The 17995-nt window shown below is 33.9% G+C and overlaps 1 protein-coding gene across 18 annotated transcripts in view; it reads left to right on the forward strand.

Annotated features, from left to right (window-relative positions):
* Positions 1-17995, forward strand: part of BCAS3 (BCAS3 microtubule associated cell migration factor) — a 539137-nt gene that overhangs the window by 305068 nt on the left and 216074 nt on the right. The window contains exon 24 of one of the 18 annotated variants that reach the window (XM_012775709.3): positions 1-17995. This exon is cut by the window's left edge and continues 17052 nt beyond it; it is cut by the window's right edge and continues 15598 nt beyond it. The exons of the other annotated variants lie outside the window; for them this stretch is intronic. The gene's annotated coding sequence lies outside the window, so the exon portion shown is untranslated. 18 annotated transcript variants of the gene reach the window in all.

Here is a 17995-nt window from a genome sequence, read left to right on the forward strand (position 1 = left end):
CAATTGGTCTATGTATCTGTTTTTATGCCAGTACCATGGTATTTTGGTTACCACATCTCTGTAGTATACTCTGAAATAATGTGATTCCTCCAGTTTTGTTCTTTTTGCTCAGGATGGCTTTGGCTCTTCTGGGTCTTTTGTGCCCCCCTAGAAATTTTAGGATTATTTTTTTCTATTTCTGTGAAGAATGTCATTAGTATTTTGATGGGGATTACATTGAATCTGTAGATCACTTTGGTAGTATGGACATCTTAGCAATATTGATTCATCCAATCCATGGGCATGAAATATCTTTCCTTTTTTTGTGTGTCCTCTTTAATTACTTTCATCAGTGTTTTGTAGTTTTCATTGCAGAGATCTTTTCCTTCTTTGGGTAAGTGTATTCCTAAGTATTTTATTTTATTTGTAGCTATTGTAAATGGAATTGATTCCTTGGTTTCTTTTTCAGATTGCTCATTGTTGGCATATAGAAATGCTACTGATTTTTCTGTGTTGATTTTGCATCCTGCAACTTTACAGAATTTGTTTATCAGTTCTTACAGTTTTTTGGTGGAGTCTCTAGGTTCCTTTAAATATAAGATCATGTTGCTGGTCTGAAGGTAGTGAGTTACCTCACTTGATTGATCTCAGTCAGTTGCAGATTGAACTCCTTAATCTAGGCTCTCCTCTTCTCACTACCTGACTAGTCTAAAAAAAAATCATATGTCTGCAAACAAGGATAATTTGACTTGTTCCTCTCCAATTTGAATGCCTTTTATCCCTTTCTCTTGTCTGACTGTTCTCTTTCCAGTCCAATGCTGATTAACAGTGGTGAAAGTGGGCATCCTTTTCTTGTTCAAGATCTTAAAGGAAAGGGTTTAAATTTTCCCCCATTCATTATGGTACTAGCCGTGTGTAGGCTGGTCATATATGTCTGTTATAACAAAGATACACCAAACTTAATCTGTACTGTAGATCAAGTGGACCTAATAGATATTTACAAAACATTTCATCTAACAGCTACAGAATACACATTCTTCTCCACAGCATGTAACATTCTCAAGGATAGGGCGTATGTTAGTCCACGAAACAAGTCTTAAAAAGATTAAAAAAAAACTGAAATCATATCAAGTATTTTCTTCTGACCACAATGGAATAAAACTAAAAATCAATAACTAGAACTTTGGAAACTATACAAACATGGAAACTAAACAATATGCTTCTGAATGACCAGTAGGTCAATGAAGAAATTAAAAAGAAAATTTAAAAATTTCTTAAAAAATGAAAATGAGAACAGAGCATACAGGGAGGGAAGGAAGGAAGGAGGGGAAGAATAAAGGAAATTCCAAGTCATCTAAGAGATGAACAATTGGTATATATAGTTACAAGTTTTTTTAGTCTGCATATATCATGAATATCCTTCCATGTCAGTTTATAATTACTATATTGTCTTCCACTGTGTATATATGTTCCATAAATTATATAATTAGCCCTAATTAGCCCTCTGTTTAATTTTTAGTTAGTAAAAGAGACGATAGTATCATGGGAGCACTTAATCAGCCTTCAGGGAAATCATAGAGGGCTTGCCAGAAGAGGTGACGTCTAAAGCTTGGGTTGGAAGGACACAGAGAGTGAGGTGTTTCCCCTCTGACAAAGATACTAAAGACACAGAAAGCTAAGACCTATATAGATGCATTCCTTTTCCATGTGTCCTCCTCTCTTCTACAGGGTCTTATGTGGAAAGCTGGAAAGTGGGATTCAAATTTGTGGTTTCACATGTTCTCGCTTACCAGTGGGAGCTAATCAGTGGATACGTGCGTGGTCATGCAGAGTGACATAATGGACATTGGAGATTCAAAAGGGGTGGGGTGAGAGGGAGGCAGGCGTAGAACGAAAAAGTACCTATTCGGGTACAATGTACACTCTTCAGGTGTTGGGTTTATTAAAAGCCTAGACTTCTCTTCTTTACAGTACATATAACAAAAACCACTTGTATCCCCTTAATCATTTTAAATTTGAAAAAAATTGCATAAAAATTTTTTAAATGGTGAATATAGAAAATTGAAAAAAAAGTTTATGAATTTTTTTAAAAAAAATCCTAGTTCCTTCAGCATCAAGCTCAAGCTCTTTCAGTGATACCATACTGACTTCTTAGAACGTAGCTGTTTGTACTTATAAACTGGTATTTTTATTCCTATAGATGAAGAAATTATTGAGCTTATTGTTTTATGTTGAGCCATCTTACCTTAATGGAGTAGGCAGAATATAATGTAGGAAGCCTGTAACCCTGCCTAATGATGCCACTATGTAGAATATATCCACCAAGCAGACTTATTGCTCCACTTATTATATCCACATTTCACAGAGGAGAAAGAAAATCGACATTAGTCCTATTGTACACATATTTTTGTGTCATTTTCTTGCATGTGTAGATTCATGTAACCACTGCCATAATCAAGATGTGAACTGCCTCATTACCACAAAGATGTTCCTCCTCTCCTTTATAGCTGTATTCCCCCTCCCACCACCATTTCCCCTGACAACCACTTATTTATGAAAACATCTCTATAATTTTGTCATTTTGAAAATTTTAATAAATGGAAGCATATGGTATGTGACTTTTTGATGTTACCATTTTTTTTTTACTGATTATAATGCCCTTAAGTTCCATCCAAATTGTTGCATGTATCACTAGTTTAGTCCTCATAATTTCTGAGTAGTATTCTGTGGTGTAGCTGTACCACAGTTTATTTAACTGTTAACCTATTGTAGGACATTTGGATTGTTTCCAGTTTGTGACTATTTCAAGTAAAGCTGCCCCGAACAATCATATAAAGTTTTTCGTGTGAGTAAAAGTTTTCATTTCCCTGTGATAAGGGCCCGCAAGCGCAATTGCTGAGTCATGTTATAAGTATATGTTTAATTTTTCAAGAAGCTGCCAAACTATTTTCCATATTGGCTATATCATTTTTATATTCCTAACAGCAGTGTATGAGATATTCAGCTGTTCAAAGAGGCTTGTTGAAGTCTCCAAATTATAATTATGGACATGTCTGCTTCCTTTAGTTCTGTCAGTTTTTGCACTTCTGTTGTTTAGTCCACATTTAGGGTTGCTATGTTTTCTTGGTGTACCCTTTTATCATTATATAGTGTCTTTCTCTTATCTGGTGATTTTCTTTTCTCAAAAATCTACTTTATCTTCTATGTTGATAAGTATTCCTGCTTTTCATTGTGTTTTTCCTTTCCTTAAGATAATATCTTGTTTAATCATTTTACTTTCAATCCATCCATATAATTACGTGTGAAATTAATTTCCTATAGACAGCATATAGTTGAGCCATGTTTTTAAATACATTCTGGCAATAGCTGCCTTTTAATTGGTGTTTGTAGACCATTTACCTTGAATGGAATAAATGTAATTATTTATATATTAGAGCTTAAGTCTGCCATTTTATTTTTTATTTTCTATTTGTTCTCTGTATTTTTTGATGCTGTATTTTCTTTTTCTTGTCTTACTGTGGGTTGTTGAATGATTCATAGAATTCCATTTTGATTTATCTCTAGTGTTTTTATATATAATGTTTTAAAATTATCTTTCTTTATATAACTTTATTAGATATAAGCAATCACAGTCTACTGATATAGTTATTTTACTAGTTTCAGTGAAGCCTTTTTTCCTTTTACGTCTCTTTACCATCCCTATTTACAATATAATTATCTTAAAAATTCCCTTATGTACATTTAGAACCACACCAGAGAGTGTTATTTTTGCCTGAACTCTCAAACACAATTTAGAAAATTCAAGAAGCGAAGGAAAGCCTATAGTATTTAGCTATATTTTTGCTTATTATGTTTTTTCTTCCTAACGTTCGAAGGTTATTTCTTCATTTGTTTTCTTTTTGTTCGGAGAACTTCCTTTAATTATTCTTTTAGAGTAAATCCACTGCGAACAGATTCTCTTAGTTTCTCTTCATCTGAAAATGTCTTGATTTCCCCTCCATTCCTCAATAATACTATGTCATGGTGTAGGATTCAAAGTTGACAGTTCTTTTCTTTCGGTACTCAAAAAAATATTACGTCACTTCCTTTTAGCCTCTGTGTTTTCTGATGAGAAATGTGATGTCATTCAAAGAGTTTTTTCCTCTACTGGTACAGTGTCATTTTTTTCTTACTGCCTTCAAGATTTTTTTCTTTGTGTTTAGTTTTTAGAAGTTTAATTATGATGTGTCTTTTAATGAGTTTATTTGGGAGTATCCTGTTTGGGATTCACTCATCTTCTTTAATGTGTAAATTTATGTCTCTCCTAAAATTTGGATACTTTTTGACCATTATTTTTCAAATGCTTTTTCAACCCATACCCTTTCTCTTCTCCCTCCAGGCCTCAAGTGACAGAAATGTTAGATCTTTCATTATAATCCCACAGATCCCTGAGACTGTAAATTTTTTCAGTCACTTTTCTCTCTGTTGTTCAGATTGGGTAATTTCTATTCTGTATTACAGTTTACTAATTCTTTCCACTGTCCCCTCTCATTCTGCTATTGAACATATCTATTTACCTTTTTTATTTTGGTTATTGTACTTTTCAATTCTAAAATTTCCATCTGATTCTTCTTTATATCTTCTGCTTCTTTGCTATGACTTTCTATTTCTTTGCTGAGGCTTTTCATTTTTTTAGAGCAGTTTTAGGTTCACAAAAAATTAAGAAGAAACTACAGAGATGTCTATATGCCCCTGCCCCCATAAATGCATATCCTCCCCCATTACCAACATCCCCCACCATAGTAGTACATTTGTTATAACTGATGAACTTACATTGATAATGGACACATTATTATCACCCATTGTCCACAGTTTAAATTTTTTCATTTTCATTTTTTATGTTTCCTAGCATGTTCATAATTCTTCATTGAAACATTTTTATTGTGGTTGCTTTAAAAATCTTTGTCAGATAATTTTCACATCTCTGTTATCTTGGTGATTGTATTTGTTGGTTGTCTATTTTTCATTAGGTTTGATATCTTCCTGGTTTGAGGTATGTCAAGGCATTATTTTCAATTGAAACCTGGACATTTTGCTACGGTTTAAATCTTATTTAAAAATTCTGTTTTAACTGGCCTTCTCTGATAGCACTGTGGCAGGGAAAGTGGGATGTTCTGCCTCATTTCTGCCAGATAGAAATAGAAGTCTAGGTTCCTTACCTCACTACTGTTGCCAACCAATGTCAGGTTACTACAGGGCAGAGATGGAAGTTCTGGCTCCCCATGTGGTATCGACTGACAAATATAGTAGAGGTAGCCTCATTATTCCTGCATGAGATAGTCAAAGTCCAAAAAAGGACTCTCCCCTAGGCCTCTTTTGACAAGCTCCTCAGTGAGGAGAAGGAGGGGTACCTCTTTATTGCTAAGTGGAATGGAAGTCCAGGCGCCCTATTTGTTCTGCACTGACACTGCATATGTATGTTGGAAGGTGGTTCTTGTTAATAGCAGACTGAGATGAAAATCCTGACTCTCTACTTAGCCTTCTTTAATACCACCCCAGTGGGGGTGTTGGGCACGTTGTTACAGGCTCTCAAGGGGGAACATCTAGGTTTCCTACTCAGCCTTTCCTGGTATGGGTGCTACAAGTTTTTCTGTGGTATGTGGCTAAAGTCAAGCAGTTATTGTCTAAAAGTTTTTGTCTTGCTTGGCTGTCCTTTCCTGTTCCTTTGGCTGAAGAGAGCAGCCTCTTTTGGGGACCAGCAAAAGCACAGGCAATCTTTGGGGTGTAGAAATGTTCAGTAACCTTTACCACTATAGGTACTAACTTTTCAGCTTTCTTGTGCTACTATTTGAAATATATATTTTTGATTTTTTCCTAACCTGGTTTTCTTGTGTCGTATTCCATATGAACACTACCAAAAATGCATTATGGTTTTTTACATTATCTTCCAAAAAGTTGACAGTCTCTATGTTTGTCAATTACTTTAATATTCTATATATTTTTAAATGGATGCTTGGTTGGGAGTCTCTAGACACAACACTTCACACTAAGTAAGGCTGACAGTTAAGTGATGTGGAAGCCATTATCTCACCTTTGTGTTTGCAGGCTATGGCCTCTTGCCTTTTCCTATTTCATAATAAATAGCATTAGCATTGAGGAACTTTTTAACACCTATTGAAGGCAGGGTCTTTCTAATCCTCTCTAAAGGAGGCTTTTAAAAATGAATGACTAAAACCTAAAAATTTACAAAAAGATCTGTTCATTAATCTTACATATGAATTTAGATTCAGAAATACAGATAAAAAAAACTAACAAACCAAACTGAACATTACAATAAGAGAATCTTCTATGATTACCATGACCAAATATGATTTATCTCATATTATAAAATTTATTCTTGTAATATTTAGTATTAGTTGGTCCAATAAGAAAACATGGTAATTTCACTAGATGCTGAAAGGGCATTTGATAAAATTCAGCATTTATTTATGAGATTTATTCTACAATAACTAGGAGTAGAAAGATATATTTTTAAATCATAAAACATAGCTATCCTTAAACCAAAAATTAACATCATATTTATGTGAAATACTGTGTCATCCTAAAATCATGAAAAGGCAATCATACTAAGACCATTATTATGCAATTACTCTGGATGTTCCAGACAATATAGTAATACATATAACAGAAAGAAGAGATATAACTATGAAATCACCATTTACGGACAATATAATTTTTTTGACCTAGAAAATTCAAGAGCATCAACTTTTTGTTTGTTTGTTTTTAGTCGGTGCTCAGTGAGGAGGGAGCATCAAGTTTTAAAGAACTTAACTAATCAGATACTTGGTAAATATGCCAAACATCCATCCTGTTTTTATAAACAAGTAAAATCTATTTAGATGGTTGAATTCTTTAGACTATTTCACCTGTAATAGTACCAAAAAATGTAAAATACTTAGGAATAACTCTAAGAAGAAGTGTCTAGGAGGCTACATAAAACTGTGAAACTCTACAGAGTGACAGAAAGAGATTATTTATATAAATTAACAATATGTCATGTCCTGAATAAGGAGACTGGGTATTGTTTAAATTGCAAGTATTTCAAAATTAATTCAGAACTTTTGTGCAATTCCTGTCAAAATACCAGTGGATTTAGAATCTTGATAAAATTATTCTTCAGTGCATTTGAAAGTTTGAACAGGCAAGAATTGCTAAGAGAACTTTATAGCTTGACAATGAGTAGGAGTTTCACTTCACAACCTTTTATTATGAAAAATTCCAAACTTACAGAAAAAATTTAAATATAATACAGTGGATATCTAAACATTCTCACTAGATTCAACAGTTATTAACATTTTCTGATATTTCCCTATACAAAATAGAAATTGAAATAAAAATAAACAGACCATGAGTTCTGTTTTGTTTTTTTTTTATGAGTTCTGTTTTAAACGTGTATCGGCTATAGACCCGTTTTCCCCCTTTCCTTAAAGCGTACCTCCTCAAAAGAAGTATCTGTATTTGCTATCACCAGTTTCTTTGTGCATGCATATACACATTCATACTTTTAACAGCTTATTATGAAGAATTTCAGATATATGTGAACATGGAAAGAATAGCCTCATGTACCTGTAAAAATCAGGTAGCTTCAACACTTAGCAACTCATGGCTACACTAGTTTTATATCTTACCCCACTATCTCACCAGATTATTTAGAAGCAAATCCAGGCATATTATTTCATTTATAAATATTTCAATATATATCTCCAAAAAATACAGACTCTCTTTTTAAAAGCAAAGTATTATAATGGCTGAGAAAATTAACAATAGCTATGTAATATCAAATTTCTGATCCATGTTCAATCTCTCTGATTGTCTCATTTTAAAAAGTGTGTTTCATATAAGAACCATTCATTGCAATTGATTGATAGGTCTTATAAGATTCTTTTAACATATAGGTTTATCCTCTATCTTCTTTTGTCTCCACTTTGAATTTTATTTGTTGAGGAAATTGGACCATTTATCCTGTAGCATTTCCCACAGACTGGAGTTTGTTGATCCTGTGGTTTTGGTTTTGTTTTTTTTTTTTGAGTCAGAGTCTTACTCTGTTGCCTGGGCTAGAGTGCTGTGGTGTCAGCCTAGCACACAGCAACCTCAAACTCCTGGGCTCAAGCAATCCTCCTGCCTCAGCCCCCCAAGTAGCTGGGACTGCAGGCATGTGCTACCATGCCTGGCTAATTTTTTCTATATATATATATTTTTTTTTTTCAGTTGTCCAACTAATTTCTTTCTATTTTTTAGTAGAGATGGGGTCTCACTCTTACTCAGGCTGGTCTCGAACTCCTGAGCTCAAATGATCCACCTGCCTCAGCCTCCCAGAGCACTAGGATTACAGGCGTGAGCCACCACTCCCAGCCCTGTGGTATTCCTTTGTCCCCAAAATTTTCTGTAAATTGTTAATTAGAGCTGGAAGATTGGTTAGGTCAAGTTTTATATTTTGGTAAAGCTATTTCATTGTTTTTGTGAGTGTTTATTGTTGGAAAAAAGGGTATATTCTTTTTTTTTGGCATGTAGAATTATATTTTTATCAGTTAGAGTTACCTCATTAATTATGTTTTATATGTTTTCTGAGATACATAGATATAGATATATAAATACATAACCTGTCATGGATTTTTGAAAGATGAAGTAATATCTAATGCTACTAATATTTTACTCTATTTCTCCTTGTATTTCTATGGTTTTGCTATATGGTGTCAATGTTACATTATTTGATTTATAGATATTTATAATTGTTAGAGTATCATTATAGAATAAAATATACCTTTTAACATTTCTAGGTGTCCTTTTTTCTTTAATTTAATGCTTTTGTCTATTTAAGATTATAATCATTGCTTTGCATTATAATAAACTTAGAAGGCTATAAAACTGTATAAAAAGTTTATGAAAAAATGATGTAGTTATAGATATATACAACTTTATATAGTATTTTTATATAGGTATTCATAAATGATGTCATTATGGATATAGTCAACTTTATATAGTATTTATATATAGATATAAATGTTGTAGTTATAGGTATGTACCATTTTATATGGTATTTATATATATGTTCGTATTCATGGATGAGAGACTAGAAGGAAACCAATCAAAATGTAAGTAGTATTTAAACTCTGAGTTATGGGATTATAAGCAGTTTTAGTTTTCTTCTTTAAAGTTTTTCCAAAGTTCTCTATAATGAACTTGTGTTACTTTTATAAAGTTCAAAAACATATTATTTTTACAAAAGAAATTTTAAAAGTAAGTATGCAAGGACATTGGGTTTCTTTACTTTCAGCATATTTTTTTGCCACAGCTGAAATAATGAACCAGGGACGTATTGAACAGTCCTCTTTCCCCCAATTTTTTTTTTTTTTTTTTTTTTTTTGAGACAGAGTCTCGCTTTGTTGCCCAGGCTAGAGTGAGTGCCATGGCGTCAGCCTAGCTCACAGCAACCTCAAACTCCTGGGCTCAAGCAATCCTCCTGCCTCAGCCTCCCAAGTAGCTGGGACTACAGGCATTCGCCACCATGCCCGGCTAATTTTTTGTATATATTAGTTGGCCAATTAATTTCTTTCTATTTATAGTAGAGACGGGGTCTCGCTCTTGCTCAGGCTGGTTTCGAACTCCTGACCTTGAGCAATCCGCCCGCTCGGCCTCCCAGAGAGCTAGGATTACAGGCGTGAGCCACCGCGCCCGGCCTTTCCCCCAATTTTAATCACAACTAAAATCATACACATGTCTTCCAGTGATGCATTTGAAATGCAAAAATTTGATTAGAAATTTTTACATGAGTAAGGAAAACTTTGCCACAGTCTGATATGACTTGAGCATTAGAATATAGGAGGCCTCCTGAAAATCTGTCTTAACATTCACTCAGGCTCCTCTTGGTTTTGAGCCAGATTACAAACCATTCAGTTAAATTTTTTCTATCCAGACACTGGCTTAAATGAAGGTATACTTAACTTGGAAATGTGCTTTCAGCTTTTGGCTGCGAGAGCTGTTGTAGAGGAGCTTCTTTAGATGGGAAGCCATGAGGGAGTTCTCTGAGTACATGCATTTTCACACATCTGCTAATGCAAAAGCCCCATGTGAGCATTAGTACTCAGGAATGTGATGTGGATTCGAGATGATCTCCACAGGATTTTGGCAAGTCAGGACAAACATCATCTTGCTCCCAATATGTTTTTGTAGGATCTTAAAAGGGAAATCATATACATTTCCTTAAAATCACATGCTGAATTTTCCCATATACACCAAAAAACCCTCTCAGCAAAAATAAATTTAGGAATATGTATATATGACATTCATATATTTAGCATCAGTTGTCAATACGGCAATGTGAGCTGATGGGTATTAGAATTCACTTCACATGCAGTTTGTATTTACTTTGATTTATGTTTAAATGGCTTATCTCAGAATACCTGGCCTAACACATAGAAACTAGGAAAGATCCCATGTTTGGGGTAAGTCCTTTTTATTCTCTCTACTCTGCATTTCCTTATGTGCAGTGCATATGTGACCAGGTGCCACACATCTCTACTGCTTCCTTTTTGATAGTACTGTTCCCCCAGTGGACACACCTCTCAACAGTTTTGCAGTATCTGATATGGATCTGACTTATTCAGTATAAAAACAGCCAGGGAACCCTTGTGAAGCTGAGAAATTCTGCTTTCAAAAATATTAATGATAACATATACTGTATATGAAGACTATATCTGTTCTTTATCAGCTTTGAGCAAGCCCAGTCCTGTTTCATGGGGGCTTTGACATAAAGTGGGCACTCATTAAATGTTGACTAACCTTTTTCCTCAACCTGTTTATTATCCAGTTTCCGGTCATGTTAGAGAATCATATGTAATGCGTCCAATAGTTTAGCTCCTTCTTTCTATAAGCATATTATGAAAAATTGAATAAAGAAATAACATCTATGTAAGCAACTTAACAGCCATGTGTCAAGGATAGCATATTGGTTGGTTCTCATTGGCATATGAGCTAACAGAATTAATTTTATTTCATTCTTTTTCACACCAAGGAACCGAACATAATTTTCAGAAGGGAATAATCACTATTTGTTTTCATATGTTGTGAATCAGTTTTTTTGCTACAGTCTCATGTGCCTAATGAAATAGGTCCTCCAGTTCTTTTATGTGCTCTTTTATGTGCTTATATCATATAGTTTTCAGGCTATCAAATGTTACTTAAAACTTGTATCTATTACTTGGATCTATTACTTTTTTTTTTTATTATTTTACATTTGGAGAGAGGTCAGATATCTTTAACCTCATTTCTTTTACTTCGTGTTTGTTTTTTTAGTACCAGTAGTTTCCTGTTAGATTATTTAGCTGGAAAAATTATTTCTACAGGGTGATAAGATCTGGGATTCTGCTTCACAAAATGCAACATAAGGTAGTAGTGTTATGAATTTAATATATTAACAAATAATTGATCTTGGATTCTTTTATTGGCATCTTGAACCACCGAGGTCATGTAGCTTTACATTGTCTGAATTTGTCAGTCCATGAAAGTAGTGATTAGAATATAACAATATATCTCTCTTACTTAGTTTGTTAACTACACTTTATTGTGGAAATGGTTTTATTTTTAATATCTTTGACATCTCTAGAAGTATTGGTATTTTTGATCAGTTCTTCATATGTCAAGTATTTTGACATTATTTCTTACATTCCCTGTTTTTTAGGGGGAAAAATGGTAAAAGTTTTTTTTCCCATTAATTTTCCCTGGTGAGTTATGTAGTTAATTCTATAAAAATGTTCTTCAGCTCTAAAATATGGGGGATTTTCAGTCCTTTTAAAAAATGGTTATAGTCCATTTTCCATATATTATTCAACATTATGGATCTGCCTGCCAAATGATCCCAGGTGTGGGATTGCAGCAGGTAATTTCCTGAGCTGTATGGTACAGATGATTTTCTGTGTTAGAAGATGCTATCGGCTCACCTGGCCTCTTAGTGACAGAGAAATCCTTTGTTTATTCATTTACTAGGCAGATTAACCCTAATGAATATTGGCTTCCTGAAAATAGATACAGGTGACAATGGCAAAGTGAGGAGTGGGGAGAAGTAAGACAAATTCCCTTTTCTTTCTTCACTTATAAATAATGGTGGCTTTCATAGGAGAGTGTTTTAAATCAGAAAAGAATGCAAAATATTTGAACTAAAAAGGTAGATTTCAATAATCAGCCTTTAATTTTTAGTTTTGGATATCTGTATATGTATATGTATACTCTTTTCAGAAGAACTAAAAGTTTTCTAATCTTGAGGAAACAACTTAAAACTTTAGTGTTTCTATTAGAGTTAAATATTTAATTAAATACTTCATGCTGGTTTGGGCAGAGCTACTCGAACAGGAAAATGCTTTCCTAATGTGTTATTGTTATTGTACTTAGATAAAATTTTGTGAATTTGAGAAGTATAGTATTTATCAACCTCTCTTAGCACATGAAAGAAAAATATGCATTATTTTATGTCCATTCCTATAGTCTGTTCGTATTGTTTGAATGACATGTTTATTTGTTTTCTCAGAAGCAAAGATGGATGAATGTAGGCATAGAAAATTATTCAAGGAGTTATGCTAAAAGTTGTAAAAAGTTTAAAGAAATAAGCTATTTTAAATTCTTATTTTATTATAGCTTTTAGCAATATTGGCAAAAATCATTTTTACCAATATAATTTTATGGATATTTCACATGTAATTCTCAATAATCTACAATGAAAATGAAATGTTTGTGATTTCAACTCTAAGTTTTGGTTACAGAAGATTGGAGTACTTTACAACATTTTTCTGTGAATGATTTTAGAGATACATTATTCCCAAGACGGGAATGTATAGACACAGATGTGAAAATCTCTTAATGTTCAACCAAACTTTTGCAGATCATACAGCTGTGATTTATTCTACACTCTCCAAAGGCTCTCAAAATGTCTTCTTTTACATAACTTTATCCATTGGAGAAAAAGTTAAAATTATTCCCCTCCATATGTTAAATGTTGAAGATAGGCTTTTCATGATGCCTTTTGTAGTTGAGTGTAAAAGTTCTAGAATTTCAAGGAAGAAGTGAAAAAACAGAATTTAAAATTTACAATTGCTCCTAGCTGTAGGGTTGAGATTCTACTTGAATCGTGTTATTGAGAATTTTGAATAATGTGAGATATATATGAATTAGAGGCAGTAATAAATTCTGAATGAATCTTTTGCTTAAGATTACTTTATCCTTAAAACTAATGTTTCTATAACCTCTGACCAAATACAGAAGATTCAAAATACTTCCAAGGGTGAGAATTTTTCCTTGCCTGTTGTGAGCAGTTTAATTCATTCCAATTGTGTGTTGCATTGCAGCATGTGAGTATATCAGAAGTATATTTGCAAATTCTTAATTTACATGCCACCTTGCCAAAATATGAGGCAATCCTTTACTGAATTGTCAGCAATATTTATTTTCAAAGATATTGGAGAAAAAGAAAGTAATGTATATGTGTTATGTTATCTTCACATGAACCACTGCCTATGTTAAATGGATTTTTCTTTCCTTTTACTGAAAAACTGAAGGACAATAGTCATTATACGATTTTGTATTTTAAGTATTTTCATAATCCAACATAAATTGGCCCACCCAAGGATTATGTCTGTCTTGTAAAGATGTGTTTATATAGTCATTGGGTGAAAGATTGCAGAAGTTGAACCACTAGTTTTGAAAGTTGAGCCAGACCAGGAAAAATCAGGATACAATTTGGCACTTATGGAGACGAAATGATTTCCTTTTTAGCTGCTGATTTCTACTGGGAAATGTATCCTTGGACTGAAAATTGCATCCGGAAAAATGTTTATGTAGTGTTTTTCAAATGACTGATTATTCTTCTAACCTTTAACATGAACTGTGTCTAATTTTGGTCTCTCTTAACTCTTTCATGACTAGAGGATTTTTTCTTTGTGGGAAAAATATTACTAACAAATATATCATTACTATTGACTACTTTGGATACAGGAATATCTTACATGGAAATGAGAATATAAAATGTGTTAAGATTTCTTCCTGGGTTATTTTTCCAAGCAGATAGTAAAACACCCAAAGTTATCTACCTTTTATCATAGGCACTTAAGTTTTATATTATATTTATATCATGATACATGTTGAGCAGCTACATTTCCCCTTCTTATTCCACTACCACCCGCACACATGAAGTAGGAGCTTCTTGACATTTTCATGGGTGATGTTAATTCATCACAAAGATCAGTACTTGCTATATTTTCTTTCTTGTACATTTAGTGACTTTTCTGAATAAATTATCGCTAAATATTGTCCATCACAGGTCTAGGGGGGGTCTGTGCTCCGTGATCTCTCTACTCAAGGACATAGATCAGTGTGGGCTTCACCATTTTATTTTAGGTGACCATGGCAGGGGAAAGGGGAGACTGGAGGACTCTTAGTGGTTACTTCTACTTAATACTCATGGGTCAGAACTGTGCTGTCCAATTCAATAGCCACTAGCTATGTTTTAATATTTAAATTTAAATTAATGAAGATTAAACACAATTTTTAATTCATTTCCTCAGTTGTGCTAGCCATATTATCATATTGGACAGCATAAGATATAGAACATTTACACTATAATAGAAAGTTCTGTTGGAGACTACTGGTCTAGAACTTTAAGGGGATGAGGAAGTACAGTTTTCTTGTATGCCCAGAGGTGGGAAAGAAGCAGATATTACCAAACTACAATAATGTGTACCATTATAATTTGTAAACTATATGTGTGCAAATTATTCCTCAGATGCTTTATATTCATTTTTGAAAAAATATTCCGGGGGGTGCTACAGAGTGAAGTGGTATAAAAAATAAAAAGTACACATACAAATACATATATACTTCCTCTAGCTGGGTGAAAAAGAAAAGGAATATACACTTGAAAATAACATTCTGCCAAGGGGGAGTCATTTTGTTAGATATCGCTTTGAAGGAAGAATCTGTACTACATTTGTGTGGCTTTGGAGAAGATATTCAGCAAAGAAACACCACAATTCCCATTGAGCTCAGAAAATGTGATTAAGGAATTTGAATGTAATTATCCAAAGTTTGGCTTTTCTTTTAAAGAACTCATTCATTTAAGAGATTCCTTGATACTGTACATCTGACAACTAAATCTGGTTTTATTTTTGGAAGCTTTCCACTAGAAATAGTGTAAGTTAAGGATGAGTACATAAAAATGAAGCCCATGCAGCAAGGACAGCCTGAGCAACATTATGTTTTGTCTTAAATCAGATTTTATCTATGGCTTATATGCAGCAGAGATTTAATGAAATGTACAGGGCTCCATTCAGGTTCCTAGCTTATTTGTTTGGTATATAAGCTTATTTAGGGAAAAGGTGTGGCACTAATAAATATACATTTAATCAAATCATACTGTAGTTATTGCTGAACACAGTAATAATGATGGATTTGGAAATTTTTCTGTGTTTTTAAAGACAGAATTTGACAAGTGATAGACAAACCTTCAGTTCTTCTCTATCCTAAATTGTTAGACAGCTATATAAAATCCCTAGAACTTACAAAAATTGTGTGGAGAGAGAGAGAAAGTCACCCAGCAGAGTTTGTGACAGAAACTATTAGCCTTCTTTTGTGGTGTTTCTGCACTGTCTTGTCAAACATCTGGAAACCAGTATATCTGCAGTCGTCTTACTACATGATTTTGCATTTACATCATTGTGCTAGCTGGTAGAATTTTTTTTTCCTCAGGAAAAAAAATCAGCAACTTTTGGTCTGTCACAAGGTCAAGTGATGATTAGTGATGCAGTCTTCCCTAAACACATGGTTAGCACAGAAAAGTTAAATCAGTTCTCAAAAATTTGGTAACCATTAGAGTACTTCCTAAGTCACTTCCGGATGTTAGGCCTAAGGTGGAGAGGGGGACAGGGCTATGTTGAGTTCTCTGCAGTTTTCTACCAAAGGGATTTAGTTTGGCAGCTGATCCAGCCAAGGAAACACTCACGCAAGGGCAGAGCTAGACAGGAAACACTTTTGAAAGTGCTGTTTTGATAGAGGATCATGAGATCAGGCAAAGAGCTGTGAACTTTATATGTAGCACTAGACTAGCCACCTGAGGGTATAGAGAAAGAAAGGAAATTAAAGGAGGAGGGCCAGAGAACTTTTGTGCAGTTTACTTTTCTCAAAAGAGGAGTGCTAAAAATTAGGAATTTCTTTGAAGTAGAGGAACATAATTGATGAATTGCCTTGTTATTGTTGCTTGTTGTTTGTTAACCATTCCACCATCATTATTCACCTTTACATTTTTAACGTGATGGTTGGTTGGCTTAGACGACAAGAGCTAACCTCATCAATTCTAACCACCTTTTTATAGCTCTCAGAAGAGCTATCTTCCAAGGAAAACATTGCATTGAGCAAAAGTTGTACTTTTGGAAGATGGACGTTTTATAATGATAAGTTTTGACAACTGGCTCTGGTTTCCATGTGTCTCCCAGTCCTGCTGGTGTGTGGGTATCTGTCAGGAATGAGACTATGTCTGAGATGTGCTGCTTCATAGCAGCCAGACTTGTTATTCAACTTCCAGGGCTTTCAGAATCCTTTCAGCTCTGGAAACATAGAAGAAGGGCTTTGCTGCTCTTGCATGTAATGTTGAAGAAGAGGAGACTTCATTGTCCTGTTTAGGGAGGTGCAGATCCTCGGTTTTAGAGCCTTTGTTTGACACCTTCAGTTCTCCTGTGGATTTTATGTCCTATTTTGTCCATATCTTATAACTTACGATTTGAGTTATTTCTTCTGTTGAGCCACTCTTCAAGGTCTACAGAACCCATTTTTGTTTAGAGAGCAGACTTAATCATTTATCACAACTGATCATTAAATTATTTGTGACTTAATTGCAGAATTTCAAAGAAAAATGAAATCTTTACCTATACTTAACAAAGGCTGCCAACATGTTTCTATAGATCAGTAATGATTCTTGTTTTGTTGTTTTTCATTTGTAAAGATAAGGTTGTATTCCACAGCATCATCACCTACACTCTGCTTCTGTGACTCAGACAGCTGGCAGGTCCAAGGTAGAACATATGGATGATGCTTCAGTGGCATCTGTCCAGTTGTTGTAATCACATATTTGGTAGACAGCTGAAAGACCCACATTCACATTAACCGAATTTATGTGTCTAATTTTAAATTTACTATAAACATTTTTTCATATAAAACTCATTCAAATGTGTATTAATACTTAATAATAATTCCACAAGTATTTCTCTCAATTCTAAATCCCAGAGCTCCTTAAAAGCTGACAAAATATCTTCCCAATTAATTATGAGAAACTAAGCTCTTCAATTTTCTTATTATCATTAATTTCTTATATCCAAAAGAACAATCAATACAACCCAAGGACCCCCATTCTTCAGAATAACTGCAAAAATGATTTTTAATTACCTCTTGTCTGGGGCACTGCAGATATATCCAAATTGATCCTATAAACATAAGTCTCTCTAACTCTGCCACTTCCCCCAGTTTATTTTGCATGATACTGATGAAATCTTCTTCCTCAGATGCTTTTTATCTTGTTACCGCTATTCTCAAGAACCTTTGTTTGCATCAAACCTTTGTTTACAACATGAAGTTCAAATGTTTTGAATGGAGATTTAAAAAGTCTATCCATACTTCTTGTACTTCCCTATGTAAGCATCCCACTCTAATCAAATTGACCTTTTTATTTCAGTTGTGCTCCAAGTAGTTCGGATCTTGGCTGCTAAAGTCAGCATCAGGAAATGTTTATTCTGAGGTCATATCAGAGTTTTTTAATCTCAAAGTCAGTAACAGACAAGAGTTCTGATTGAAACAGGGAAAAGCAGAAGGCTGATGGCTTTATTGAGCTAGATTTAAGAAGTGTTCATCACTTTGATGCACGCCAGTTCCTTAGTTATATTTCATAGCTATATTTTAATAATATTGACATGGGGAGAATACTTCTGTTCCTTGACTAGATGTGACT

Source organism: Microcebus murinus, chromosome 18, assembly GCF_040939455.1.
Source record: "Microcebus murinus isolate Inina chromosome 18, M.murinus_Inina_mat1.0, whole genome shotgun sequence".
NCBI lineage: Eukaryota > Metazoa > Chordata > Mammalia > Primates > Cheirogaleidae > Microcebus > Microcebus murinus.